Here is a 13913-nt window from a genome sequence, read left to right as displayed (position 1 = left end):
TTTCACACTCTCTCCAACTTGGTATATAAAATATAAAACAAACAAAAGAACTAAAAACTTAGATTTGCTTTAAAACCCTTTATTTAAAAAGGCTGTACCCTTTATACTTCTTTGATAATTATAATAGGATCATTTACCAAGACTGTGCTAAGTTTTTGGAATAGAACATGCCTTTACAGTATTGTTGGGCCCTACATGGCATTGGAATGTAAGCAAGAGATCCACAGGGAGCTTCAAAAAAAAAAAAAAAGAGTCAAATCCTTTCAGCATGTTTAGAGGGACAGAGGCATACTTCTTTTGAATAGATTTTTTAAAATTCTGGATAAAGAAATTATCAACTGAGATATACTTTGAAAATTGATTAGTAGGACAGATGAAATATCTCGCTTAGACAATATGCTGCTTCGCTGTGTGGACAACCTATGTTTGAGCCTGGCCTCAAATGCACTGAGGAATGGACTATTTTATACTTTCTCTGCTTGCCTCTATGTCTCTATCATAAAATAAGGAGAAAAGGAAATGTAAATGGACTTGAGGTATGAGAGGAAGAAATTTCCAGGGGCTATTCCAGAGACAGAAACACAAATGAACTCGAGGCAGGAAAGGCAGAAGATTTTTAGGGACCAGTCAGAAATATAGTTAACTGGCATTTGATATACTTTATAGGGTGTAGGATAAATAGGCACAAAACTAAACAGACAGGAAATTAAAACTAAAAACTAGACAGGAAATTCAGCTGTATAATTGACCCTGTAAAGACTGTGTTAGTGACTAAACTGAAGTTAATTTGGAATGGTTAATTTAGAAGTCTCTGTAGTAATCCAAGCAGAAGATAACAGCTTGGACTTGACTTACACTGGTTCTATTAGAAAAGAGAGAAGACAGTGGCATTTTTGGACATAGCCCATGCTTCCAACTGAAGATCAAGAGAATGTGAATGCTATTAATGGACACTATTCTGTGGTAAAATTAGGTTCTTTTTTTTTTTCACTTTACTATGACAATCCCTTTTCCTTATCTCTGTCCATAAATGTCCCACAACTTTTAATTTAGTAGCTATGTCTTTCTGAGGATAAACTGATAGAAAATTTCTAGCTTCAGATTCTGTTGTCCCTTCCAAAACCTAAGACATGTAATGCAAAAAGAAAATCCCAGGAAATGAACAGCAAGCAAACTCTAACCATCCTTGGCATTCTCAGTGCCTGAGGCCCAATGAATTTTAATAAAATTAAAATTTTTACCTCATTGCAAATTTAAATAGATTAATTTCACCAGCTTCATTGTCTTTAAAAGCTTCCTATAGAGAGTTAGGCCGTCGCTCAGTAGGTTAAACGCACATGGATCAAAGCACAAGGACTGGCCTAAGGATCCCAGTTCGAGCCCACAGCTCTCCACCTGCAGGGGGAGGTCACTTCACAAGCAGTGGAGCAGGTCTGAAGGTATCTATCTTTCTCTCTTCTTTGTCTTCCACTCCTCTCTCCATTTCTCTCTGTCCTATCCAACAACGACAACACCAATAACAAGTCCCAGCAATAACCCTGGAGGCTCAAAAAAAAAAAAAAAAACTATAAGGGACAGGAGCATAGTTCATCTGGTTGGGTGTGTGTCTTGCAAAGTGTGAGGCACAGTTTAAGACAAGGGTCCATATGGGGATGGTGTCTCGGAGAAACTCTGGTGCTGTGGGTTCCCCCACCCCCTCTGAAATATGAAAACTAAAATATCTGATTCAGGAATAATGGAATCTAACAGAAAAATAATTTCCTATCTAGATTGAAATAGATCACTTATCCTAATAGAACACCATCAACACTACTACTAACAACATTAACATTTAACAGACCTTTCTGGCTCTAGTCAATACAATTTGCAGATCAGTTCTTTCCACTAAACTGTGATTTTCCCCAGGTTCACCATGCTCTATCATGAGTAACAGGTAAGTCTAGCCAGGGCAATTCACCTCAACAATTTACTCAGTAAGACATTCAAGACAGACAGACACGAATTATCTTGAGCTCCCATCAACAAAGTTTTCTTTACCAAACAAAATTCAGCAATTAACCAGATTTACCTCACCCTCAAGACAGCTGTCACTGCATCCCTAGAATGGCTTTTCTTGGGGGAATGAGAGTAACAAAATAAAGTGGCAAAGCATTCTGGGATACAAACAGCATGCCAGCAACAGGCCCCAGGGTTTTATAGAACCAAGTGGAAGGTGCCACAGAGGTGACTGGCTTTGAAGGAAACTCACAGAGATAATCAATTTGATCACACAGGCAGACACTGAGGTATTTGTCAAAATGTCAGGGTTATGGATAGTGCCAATATATTTGCTTTTCAATGCATTAGTCTTTTTAAAAGCCTGTATCTAATGCGACATTGGACACAGTTCTGCCCCACCCTTCATTCCCATCAGTCCTGTGATAGTAAATAATGAATGTTACTTTTTCTTTGGGAGGCACATTTTATATAAAGAAACTTCCTATCATATACAGAAAAAAGAGCTACTATTTTGTTAGTGTGACTGTTGTTTATATTCGAGCCATTTGAGAAATACATAAGATTAAGTGAGTATCAGAGCCATCCCTTCTCTGCTAAATACAAATATTCAGGGATGGAGAGAAAACAGACAACTAGCAAAATAGCAATTTTGGGCCAACTCCTTAATCAACAACTCTGTTAATGTCTCCCTGTAAGTCTTCTGATTTAGATAGTATTAGTTTATAATACTACATATGTTTTAGGTGAGCCATCTCACCTGTCTTCAAACTGCGCATTGTCACACCACACACATACCAAGGAATTAATCTCAAGAAATAAAGTTTCTTTTTTTTTTAAACCCCATCTCTTCTGATACTAACCTGAGGGCTCTTTTGCTACCCACAACACATTTCTGTAGTTTAGATAAGACCATTGGTTCTGGGAGATGTCTGGTTATCCCTCCAGAGAAGCTGGACCCTGTGTTATCACAGGTGATTTATGCCGAAAGACCTGCATGATTGATTACCCTCATGCTGAAATAACTAAACTTAAGCTGGAAAAGGTAGAAACAATCAGTTCCTATACCCTGACACAGTATGCACTAATAGTGTAGCATTTACACGATATTTTTTCATGTAAGAAATATCAAAGAGGAATTATTGCTTCTCAAGCAAATTATTAGAACATCTAGAAACACTGTTTTTGAAAGCACTGTTCATAAGGGTTTTTTTGTTTGTTTGTTTTTGTGTGTGTGTACTAGAATTATTACTGGGGCTGAGTACTTCCCTGCATGAAAAAAAATTCCAACACTGCTGACAGACATTCATTATTTTTTTCTTTCATTTTGATGGGGTCAGAGATACATAGGGAGAAGGAGTTGGGGAGACACTTGGAGCTCTACTTCACCACTCATGAAAGTTCCCCTCTCTGGATGCGAACCAGGGACTTGAATTCATGCCCTTGCACATGATAATGTGTGTGCTAAACCAAATCTACCATCATCTGACTCCACAAAAGAATTCTTTATACTGTTCAGTCATAAAATAAAAGCTATGTGAAAGAATGTTGCATCTTCTGGGTCATTCATTATTTTGGTTTCTGAAAATTTCATGAAAGAGTTTTTGTTTGATTGATTTGAATTGATTTTCTCAAGGGAGAGTGATACTACATACTGTTCTTTACCAAATTTCTTCTCCACCATGGATCCATGTTTTTTGGGGGTTTTTTTTCTTGGCTAATGGAGAAAAGTATGCCGAAGTATTTCAGGTATGTCATTTTGGTTCTTTCAAAATAATTTGCACCTGTGTTTCTTTCCTAATTCCATCTCAGTCATGTTCTTGGTGAAAAATTTTAAACACAGAGCCTCGTTTTTCTAATAAGTAGATAATCATAACAGTTATAATTGTAACAACAAATGTTTGACATACACTGAGATCTGTTTAGGTATTTTTCTGTGCATTATCTCATCTTTTCTACTTTGTAAGTTTGAAGTGGGGGGTCACTGTTTTACATTACACAAGAGTAAATGGGCTGGATGGTGGTGCACTCAGTTAAACACACTTACTACTATGTGAAAGGACCTGGGTTTGAGCTCCTGCACCCCAACTATAAGGGGGGTGTATTTCACAAGCAGTGAAGCAAGCCTGCAGGTATCTATCTCTTTCTCTCCCCACCTCGCTTTCTCTTCTCAATTTCTTCCTGTCTTATCAAATACAACAGAAGGAGACAGGGAGGTAAAATGACCACTAGAGTAGTGAATACAATAGTGCTGGCACTGAGCCCCAGCGACAACACTAGTGGCAACAAAAAAGAAAAGGAAAATAAAAAGAGGAAAATAGACTATATACTCCTAATAAGAATAAAGGATCTCAATTCCTATCAAAGTTCCAATAGCATTTCTCAAGCAAATTGAACAATGTGCCCAAAAATCTTTGTGGAACCTTAAAAGGCCACAAACTGCCAAAGCACTTCTGAGAAAAAAGGAAAAAAATTATAGAGGTATCACACCCTCAAGCTTCAATTTATACTACAATGCAATCTCAATCAAAGCAGCATGGTCCCCACCTGCAGGGGGAAAACTTTGCAAGTGGCGAAGCAGTGTTGCAGGTGTCTATCTCTCTCTTTCTCTATCACCCCCTTCCCTCTTGATTTCTGGCTGTCTCTGTCAAATAAAATAAAGACAATTAAAAAAAATTTTTTTTTAAAGCAGCATGGTAATGGTATAAAAATTAACACTTGGACCAATGGAACAGAACTGAAAGCCCAGGAATGATCCCACAGATTTACAATCACCTAAAATACGAAACAGGGGCCAAAACTATTCAGTGTAGTAAAGAAGGTCTCTTCAACAGATGGTGCTGGAAAATTGGGCAGCCACATGTAGAAAAGTGAAACCAGACCACCACCTAACACAATAAAAAACAGAACAAAACAAAAAAAGATCTCCCTAACTTGAAGATAAAAAAGCCTGTTGGGACTGATATTAGTGGCAAAGACTTTTACTCATGTCCTTGTTTCTTCTTCCTTCCTCCTCTATCCTTACAATGACCTTAGACTGATACCCTTTCTGGTTGATGAATTAAAGTATGTGGGGCTGTTAAAAAGCATAAGCTCTGGTACAAAAGCTTCAGAATGAGCTCAGGGAACTGTTGAATGGCCCTGTTCTCAAGCTCTGATTTTTACAGACATGTTCCTGACCGAGCCATTAATACAGTGCAATCATTTAGTCTCAATTTCTTAACTCCCTTCACAGAAGCTATACACACACACACGCACACACCATGAATGAATTTTGTAAAAGTAGCCTGCAACTAGAAGCAACTTTTAATTTCCAAGCATCTGATCTCGTGCTCCTAAAAGGGGGACTAGCTCTCAAAATGGGAAGCTGGGAGGGAGGACAGGAGAGGGTTCACTGGAAGAGAACACACTTTATCATGCACCAGGGTCCTAGGTTTGTACCCTGGATACCATATGGGAGCACTACACAAAGGGGAAGCTTCACAAGCAGTGGAATAGTACTATGTTGTCTCTTTTCCTTCTCTCCTTTATTTTCCTCTCTGCCTCTCACCTTCTTTCTGGGAAAAAAAAAATCCAGCAGGGACAGTAAAATCATGTAGCGCCAGTCAAGTTCAGGGGACAATGAAAAATAACCTGTAACAACCTGTACTGGGAAGGGAATATGCAGTGGAAAAACTCTTTCACCATCAGCAAGTTTGTTCTGATCAAAGTGACCAAGGCAATTGCCATTTCTGGCCTCACTTCAAGGGGCTATTTCTTTATCTCAGCTCAGTGTGAGGTCTCCACTGAGTCCACTAGATAAATTGTTAGAAAGCCACAGGCTATTATTGGATTTAGTCCAAAAGGTAGACAATGAAAACAAATTAGTGTCCAGAGCACCTGTGAAAGCACAGACTGCAGCATCTTCATTCCTGTGAGTGGAGAAACAGGAGATATCCTAGGATCTCTGGAAATATGATTCTTGCAGAGTTATTTTGCTTAAAGGAGGGGTAACGACAGTTATTTCTCATCTAGCTTAAACTACACATTATGAGAGAGAGAAAACACATCTAAGTGCAATCCAGAATAAACTTTTGTCCCTGTAATAAAGGTAAGACTATTCAGATAACTGCAGAAGGAAACCAAACAAAGTTTCTGTTTCAAGCATTGTGGCAGAAAATAAGAAATTAACAATTAGCCTTCCAGAAGACGAAGTTCAGAAAGAAATCAGTCCTCCTAAAAAGACAGGAATGAAATTGGTTATTCACCCTTCCCTTCACACCCCTGCCTTCATAGATCCTCAGTGCATAAAATGTTAATGCATGATAAGCCCACAAATGGAGCTCTTTCCAAATAAAGAGATATTCAGATTAGATAGGCCTACTTCACTGTACTACTCAACAATTGCATCAATCCACTCAAACCCTTGGCCCAGATCCCTTATGTTCTGGGTACCAGTTTGTAGCACAAGTAACTTGACAAAGTTTCCTGAGAAAATGGGATAGTGAATAGAATAAAACTTCAAATACTATCTCTATTATTCTGCTCTAAGAGGTCCCACATCTAGGAACTAATCATAATAGATTAGTCTTGTCCCAGTTAGGTACTGAACCAAACTTTCTAGGGACTGAGAGAAACCACAGTATTGGTCAGTAGAATGTTTAAGGCAATATTGTAATTGTATTGTATTGTATTGTAAAATTGTATTGTAAAATTGTACTGTATTGTAAAAAATGTAATCGTTCTGACTGATGTGACTGCCTTAAAAGAAACATCTACCACATGGCTCAGAGCTCATGGACTGAATTACAAGCAGTTCTCTCCACCTGCTCTGTACTCCATTGTCACTTTCACTCTATTTGTCACTCAGTTTTTTTTCATGAATCTCTTGGCAGCCAGCCTTCCTGTCTATCTAACAGTTATTTCCCATGCTGCTCAATCCTCATGCTGTCACACTTGGTCCTTTTACCTATTCCCTACCTGTTCTCTCTGAATCATGTTCTAAGATATAACCCCTCTAGCTCACACTTATACCTGTCCCAACCCCACTGAACTGGACAGGATACAAGAGACCTGAGCAGTTGATCCTCAAGAAAATCATTGTGTTTCTAAAGTAAAAACCCTGTAGTGAGGGGGAGGGTATACATTCTGTTTTCCGGGGGGCAGGGGTGGGTGGGTGGGATGGGACATAGTCTTTTGGTGGTGGTAATGGTGTTTATGTACACTCCTATTAAAGTGTAGTCATATAAACCACTATTTAATGAGAGGGGGAAAAATTGATCGTATGTCTTGAACTTTTTAAAACACAGACTGAGTCTTTTTTTTTCATTTTTTAAATATTTTATTTATTTATTCCCTTTTGTTGCCCTTGTTTTATTGTTGTAGTTATTATTGTTGTCGTCGTTGTTGGATAGGACAGAGAGAAATGGAGAGAGGAGGGGAAGACAGAGAGGAGGAGAGAAAGATAGACACCTGCAGACCTGCTTCACCGCCTGTGAAGCGACTCCCCTGCAGGTGGGGAGCCGGGGTTCGAACCAGGATCCTTATGCCGGTCCTTGTGCTTTGCGCCACCTGTGCTTAACCCGCTGGGCTACAGCCCGACTCCCAGACTGAGTCTTTTTAATGCATAGGCTGAGTCTTTGATATGCTGACTCTCTCAAAAGTCTAGACCAGGTAGAACAGAAGCAACCAGTGGCACAGCTATATACAAGATGCTGGGTATTATACAGCAAACCTTAACAAAGGGACTTTTCAAAGTTAACCCAATTACCAAATAATGTGCTGATAACAATAACTATCCATTGTCTTCTTGAACCCTAAGACAGGAACCTCATATTTCCACTATAGAGCCTAAAGTTCCCCCAGTCCTGGGACCTTAGGGTGGGGGCCACTTTCCTGCATGCTTCTCTCAATTCATATCAAATAATATTGTATCCGCTGATCGCAACCTAATCAACGCAACGAGTGCCACCCCAGCATGCTTCACTTCAGACTGTGTCCAGAGACTTCAGGTGTGGAATGACAACCCTTCAGTTTCATCACTCGGGTGAGACCTTTCCTTTCATAGTATTCTCTAATTCCATTCCAGGTGATCCACTCCCCAATAAAGTCCCCAAACCTAGATATTGACCAGGTCCCCTGAGATAGAGCATATGTTCACACATGTCCATAAGCCAGGGCAAAATATACACCTGAAATCAGAAGCACACAAGAGTCTGCAGTGAGTACCTCCCAACACTTCATCTGCACTATTCCAGCCTTTAGTCCATGATTGCTCAACAATTTGTTTGGCTTTGTATGTTAACTCTCTTTTCAACCACCAGGTTCCAGATGCCAGCATGATGCCTACCAGACGTCCCTGTACTGGGGACCCCACCAATGTGTCCTGGAGCTCCGCTTCTAGAGAGACCCGCTTCCAAAGAGAGAGGCAGACTGGGAGTATGGATCGACCAGTCCATGCTCATGTTCTGCGGGGAAGCAATTACAGAAGTCAGACCTTCTACCTTCTGCAACCCATAATGACCCTGAGTCCATGCTCCCAGAGGGATAGAGAATGGGAAAGCTATCAGGGGAGGGGATGAAATATGGAGATCGGGTGGTGGGAATTGTGTGGAGTTGTACCTCTCTTATACTATGGTTTTGTTAATGTCTCCTTTCTTAAATAAATGAAAAAGAATAAAGGAAAAAAAAAGAAAATCATTGTTTCTATGGCATCCAAAGTACTTTCTCATCTAGTCTAAATTGCTAAAAGTTATAAAATTGTATCAGTGGATTTTAACAGTTACCCAAATGAATCTTGTTGAGTAGTACATAGCATATATCCAAATTATTCTCCATCGAATTTTATTTGTATGACACATTAACATAGAATCTCTCCCCTCAATTTACCATATGGATTTCTAGCCAAATAAAACCGAACAATTCAATACTAAACTACAACATACGAAACCATTTAGGAGATACCACAGGGATGGCGTGACAACTTGCTCACTGACTACATAAATAAGGCTGCAAGTTGCCAAGTGGGGAGGGTTACATGTACTACAAGCAATGACATAGTGGAAAACTTGCTAGAATATTAAGAATACTGCAAGATCAGGAGGCGACCAAAAACCCCTGAAAGAAAGGATTAGTTAAGCACCACTCTCCTCCCCCCCACACAACACACAACACACAACACACAACACACACACTGCACTGGGGGATTGGTTCTTGGTTCCCTCTTTTGCCCCTTGCCTTTCTGCATGGAGTACTCATGCATATGTGATTTTCTGCCCCTGGCCAACACCTTCTCTTCTTTTTTTCTAAATTTCAGATAGAGGAGAAAGATGCAGAGAGCGGAAAGACATTAGAGTACCACCTGCTTGACCATTCATTGAGCTTCTCCTGTTCAACATGCTCCCGTGAGGTGACCAAACACCGCACATGGGAGCCAGAGCTACCAAGGGAGCTATCATGCATTTGTTTTATGGTGTAAGGTATTAATGACTGAACTTAAATTCAATTGACTGTCTCTGTTGTTTCCAGTGAAACAAAATAAACAGAAAACCCTCAAAACTCCAGGAGGTTAAATCTCAAGTTCTTTTAACAGACCAAAGAAATGTGTTTTGCAAACGGCCTCTGGAATGATTGAATTTTTAGTTTTGCCTTACTAAATAAAACTTCACAGATGAAGAACAGCAATGTATCATCCCTGGAAATATGGAAACTACTCAAGCACCACTAAAATACAGAGATGAATATTTATCCTACTTAACACTTTTTTTTTCTTTTTCAAAGCTTGATAACCTGATCTTACTGAACTGATGCTTTTGAAGCTTGACTCTGCCTTTGATCCATTCTGCCTCATTATTAGCTCAAGTTACTTGATCTTACAAGTTACATATATATGGATTTTGAAAAGAACCATATTCCTAATATACGCTTAGAAGAGTGTTTCCTAGATGCTCCCAGGTCCTCTAAGACTCACTATCTACTTGGCTTTCTAGCTAATGTTTTGTCAAGGCCATCTTTGGGCCTTCCTTATGCTGATACATAGTAAAATGGCCGAAAACATGTACTGAGAGTGGAGGTATTTTCAGTAGATATGCTTACTTAAGTTCAGTTGTCCTCATTTTAAAGACAGAGAAGTTTGTGCTGCTGATAGATCTTGGAGACAGGTAACCTGCCAGCCCATAGTTTAAAAGCAATTGGTTTGAACAATATAGGCAGTACAAAATGTAATGCAAATAAGACTAACTGTGGCTGTGATGAATGTGTCCTACCTAGGGTAGTGCCAGGAACATGATCTGAACTTACAAATCGCACTATTGGGAGCAACATAAATCCACTGGGGTGCCTTATCAGCAACAAAGGGCAGGGGGAAGCTGTCCAGGAGGAGCTTGTCTCTAAATCATGGCTGGGGTAAATAAATATCTTCAGAATCTAGATGATCATCCTTTCAGAAGGTGGCTCATGGGGACAGATTTATTCGCCCTGCATTGAAAACCACCGGAACAAGAAGAAACTCCAATCTGCAACCATTTTTCACAAAGGCAGGCTGTCATGCCTCTGACTTTGGAGAGAACATCCTTTTACTTCTTTCATATACAGTTGAAATGTTACAATTATATCTTAGAACTGTGTAATTAGTATCAATTTTAATAAAAATAAGCTAATGAATCAGTGGGAGGGGCTTGATAGACTAGGTGCCCCAATTTTGTGTGCAGGAAGATTTGAGGTCACTGTAAGCTAGGAAGCTCACACTGTGACAAGTTCTGCCTGGGTGAAAATTAAGAACTCCTACCTACAGGTTTTCTGCTGTTAGCCAGGAAAACAAGGAATAAAAAAAAAAAAAAGAAAAAAAAAAAACATGGATTTTTTACATTTACTCATTCCAGCTCATCCTGTTCTTGTCATTATATCCATAACAAAATAAGATAATTATATAGGAATGCCACTTTATTTTGCATTCCATTTCATAAACGTATGAACTCCTTTCACACATGACATAAGGAGGATAGCAATTATTGTTCCTGTGTCAAAGGCAAGGAGATTGTGGAAAGAGAGTAAGAGAACTTGGCAAGGTTACAGGGTGAGTAAATAATTGAACTGAGCTCACTGCTATATCAGATAGATCTCTTCCCAAGGGAGTCTCTGCTTTGCTCCTCTCCCACATTATTACAGGTGTCTGGAAGTTTCTGCAGTACCCAGTGACCACTGGAGAAAATATGGATAGCAATAAAAAAAAATCCTCAAGACCTAATAACTAATTTGCTTTAAATAGTCAGGCTAGTTACTAGGCTGATTTTTTTTTTTTTAAAGAAACAAAGAGATCTTATAAATCTAGCCAAAGGGAAATCACACTCACCTCAATTAGGACACTATGTACTTTGATGTATATCTCACAGCCCAAAATTTAGATTTAATTGTGTGTGATCACTTAATTAAGTCTATATCTCTCTCTCTAGGCTTGAAACTTTCATTAAAACAGGGATGTTATCTGCTTTTCGCTTAACATTTTATCCCATGTCTAGCACAGTGTCTGGCACTCAATATGTATTTACTGAATCATTGAATGGACTAATGGAAATAGCAACATTTTAAAGAACAACAACAGAAAAAGAAGTAAAAGTATATGATTTTCTTCAAAAGTCAAGAATCTATATTAAACTAAGAAAGGTAGATACTGCACTACATCAATACTGTTTTACATACTAGACTTTCAGAAGAGAATCAAGGGATGTCTTGATTTCTGCTATTGGAGATTTATAGGAGATTAGAAAACAAACAAACAAAAAATAAGCACCAACAACAGTCATCTTTCTTGAGGGTGGAAGGGAAGGAAAAACTGATTTCTGAGTAATAAAATTACAATTATTGAGGTTTAAATGTGCCTCACTTGGTTGAATGGACATGCTATTTCTCATACAAGGACCTGGGCTGAAGCTCTTCCCCTCCAAGCTTGTCCCCAACTTGCAGGAGACAAGGTTCAGGTGTGGTAAAGCAGTGCTTCATGTCTTTCTCTTTTTTATCTATCTCCCCTCCTCCTATCATTTTTTCTCTTCTTATCTAAGAGAAATAAAATATAAATGAAATAAAGCAAAGAACTAAGAAAGTACAAAGAATGTCTTTAAGATGCTATTATTAGCATACTGAGATAACTATGACTATAGAGAGATGCTGCTTACCAAAATATGCAGTTGGAAACTATAGCCATTATAATTGCTCTTAAAAGAGATATAGCAGTGCTAACAGGGCTTACTCAATGGGTGATATTCCTTGCATGCAAAGCCCTTTACTTTCTGCCTAATTTTACTTAAGGATGAAATGTGGGTTCCTTGAAAGACTACCTAGTCAGGGAGATAAGTAAAAGCTGAGTAGTTGGAATGGGGCTTAAACTTTGGTTCCAAGTTCAGCTTCTGTAGTTCTGTCTTCCTGGAATCCTCTCTCGATTACAATCTCAAAAAAATGGTCCTTGTGAAGTTAAGTTGACATATTCTGCCTCTTAAAATGGCAAATGACCTGTAATGAGGGTAATGATTTCCCTGCACTCAGCACCACTGACTCCTTGAAAAAAATATATACTACTAACAACAACAGAGGATTCTTAGAAGGTTTCAGGCTTATTGCTACTGAACACCACATTTTTAATTTGCTCCTCTTTAACCAGGTAAGATTTTTTTTATTTCATCAATAAGTAAAAATTTTATATAGAAACATACAGTTATCAATATATCTTTTTGCCTTAAATTTTGAACAACTGATTGGGGTAGAGTAATTATCTTACAAATACAAGTAGTCATGAAAAAAACATTTTGTAAACAAGAGTTTGTCTCCAGATTTCTGTGTATACAAATTGGGGAAACATGAACATTTTAGTTGTCTGTTTTTCTGTTTTGTTTTTATTCTTCTCTCTTTCTCTCCCTATATCTCTCTCCTCTTTATCATTTATTTAAACAAAAATGTAGCCATTTGCAGCAAAATCATGCATGTGCAACATAACTGGTTTTTTTTTTTAATTTATCTTCAAAGCCCGGTTTTCCATACTGTGACTTGTTGTCTATCTTTTTGTTACTCCTTTAATTTCCCCTAACACATGACTCACCATCTTACTCTGACATTTCAGTGTCTCACAAGGTTTAATCCAGACTGAATCTTAGTAGGTGTTGCAAAGAAATGTGCTGAATAATTTAATGAAGGATTGAAGAAGATATTCAAAACCACTCACTTATCTTCCTTCTTAGAGAACTACTGACATAAGAGTGTATCATGAAGTAAAATACCAGATCTACTTTATCTAAATAATTTAACTGACTTTAAAAAAAAGGCATCACTATTAGATTATTCCAAACAGGTGCTCCAGACAAATCTTATTTATTCAAATATTCCTAAAAGGCAGGTTCTAATGATCAACTGACATTTATAAAACATTCTGAGAACTCCCTGAAAGTTATTCAAGGATGAAATGTTAGTTGTAGCTCTAGCACTGCTTGAAATCAGCTTACCAAACATTACCAAAAATAATTCACCAACTATATGGACTTCCTTATTTTCAACTACTTCCTAGCACTATTTTTCATATCCCTGGGTTCTTTGATTATTTATTTTCATTTTTATTTGATAAAGACAGAAGAATCCAGAGGGAAGGCGCTAAAGAAAGAGAGAAACCTATAGCACTATTTCAGAACTCATGGAACTATCCCCTGTAGGTGGGGATTAGACACTTGAATGAGTCCCTGTGCATGGTAATATGCAAGCTCAACTGAGTGTGCCACTTGCCTAGTACCCATGCTAATAGGTTCTCACATACAAATTCTAGTGTCTTTCCAGAATTCACCAGAAAATATCTCTTGTATAAGTACATTTCATATTCTAATTCACTCATGAATTGTAATGGGTTGGGAGAACGCATGAGAATTTGAAAGGACAATTTTGAATTTGGATCCTCCTAAGTAAAG

This window comes from Erinaceus europaeus, chromosome 20, assembly GCF_950295315.1.
Source record: "Erinaceus europaeus chromosome 20, mEriEur2.1, whole genome shotgun sequence".
Classification (NCBI taxonomy): domain Eukaryota; kingdom Metazoa; phylum Chordata; class Mammalia; order Eulipotyphla; family Erinaceidae; genus Erinaceus; species Erinaceus europaeus.
The sequence above is the reverse complement of the archived record's forward strand: the minus strand, read 5'-3'. Positions refer to the sequence as shown.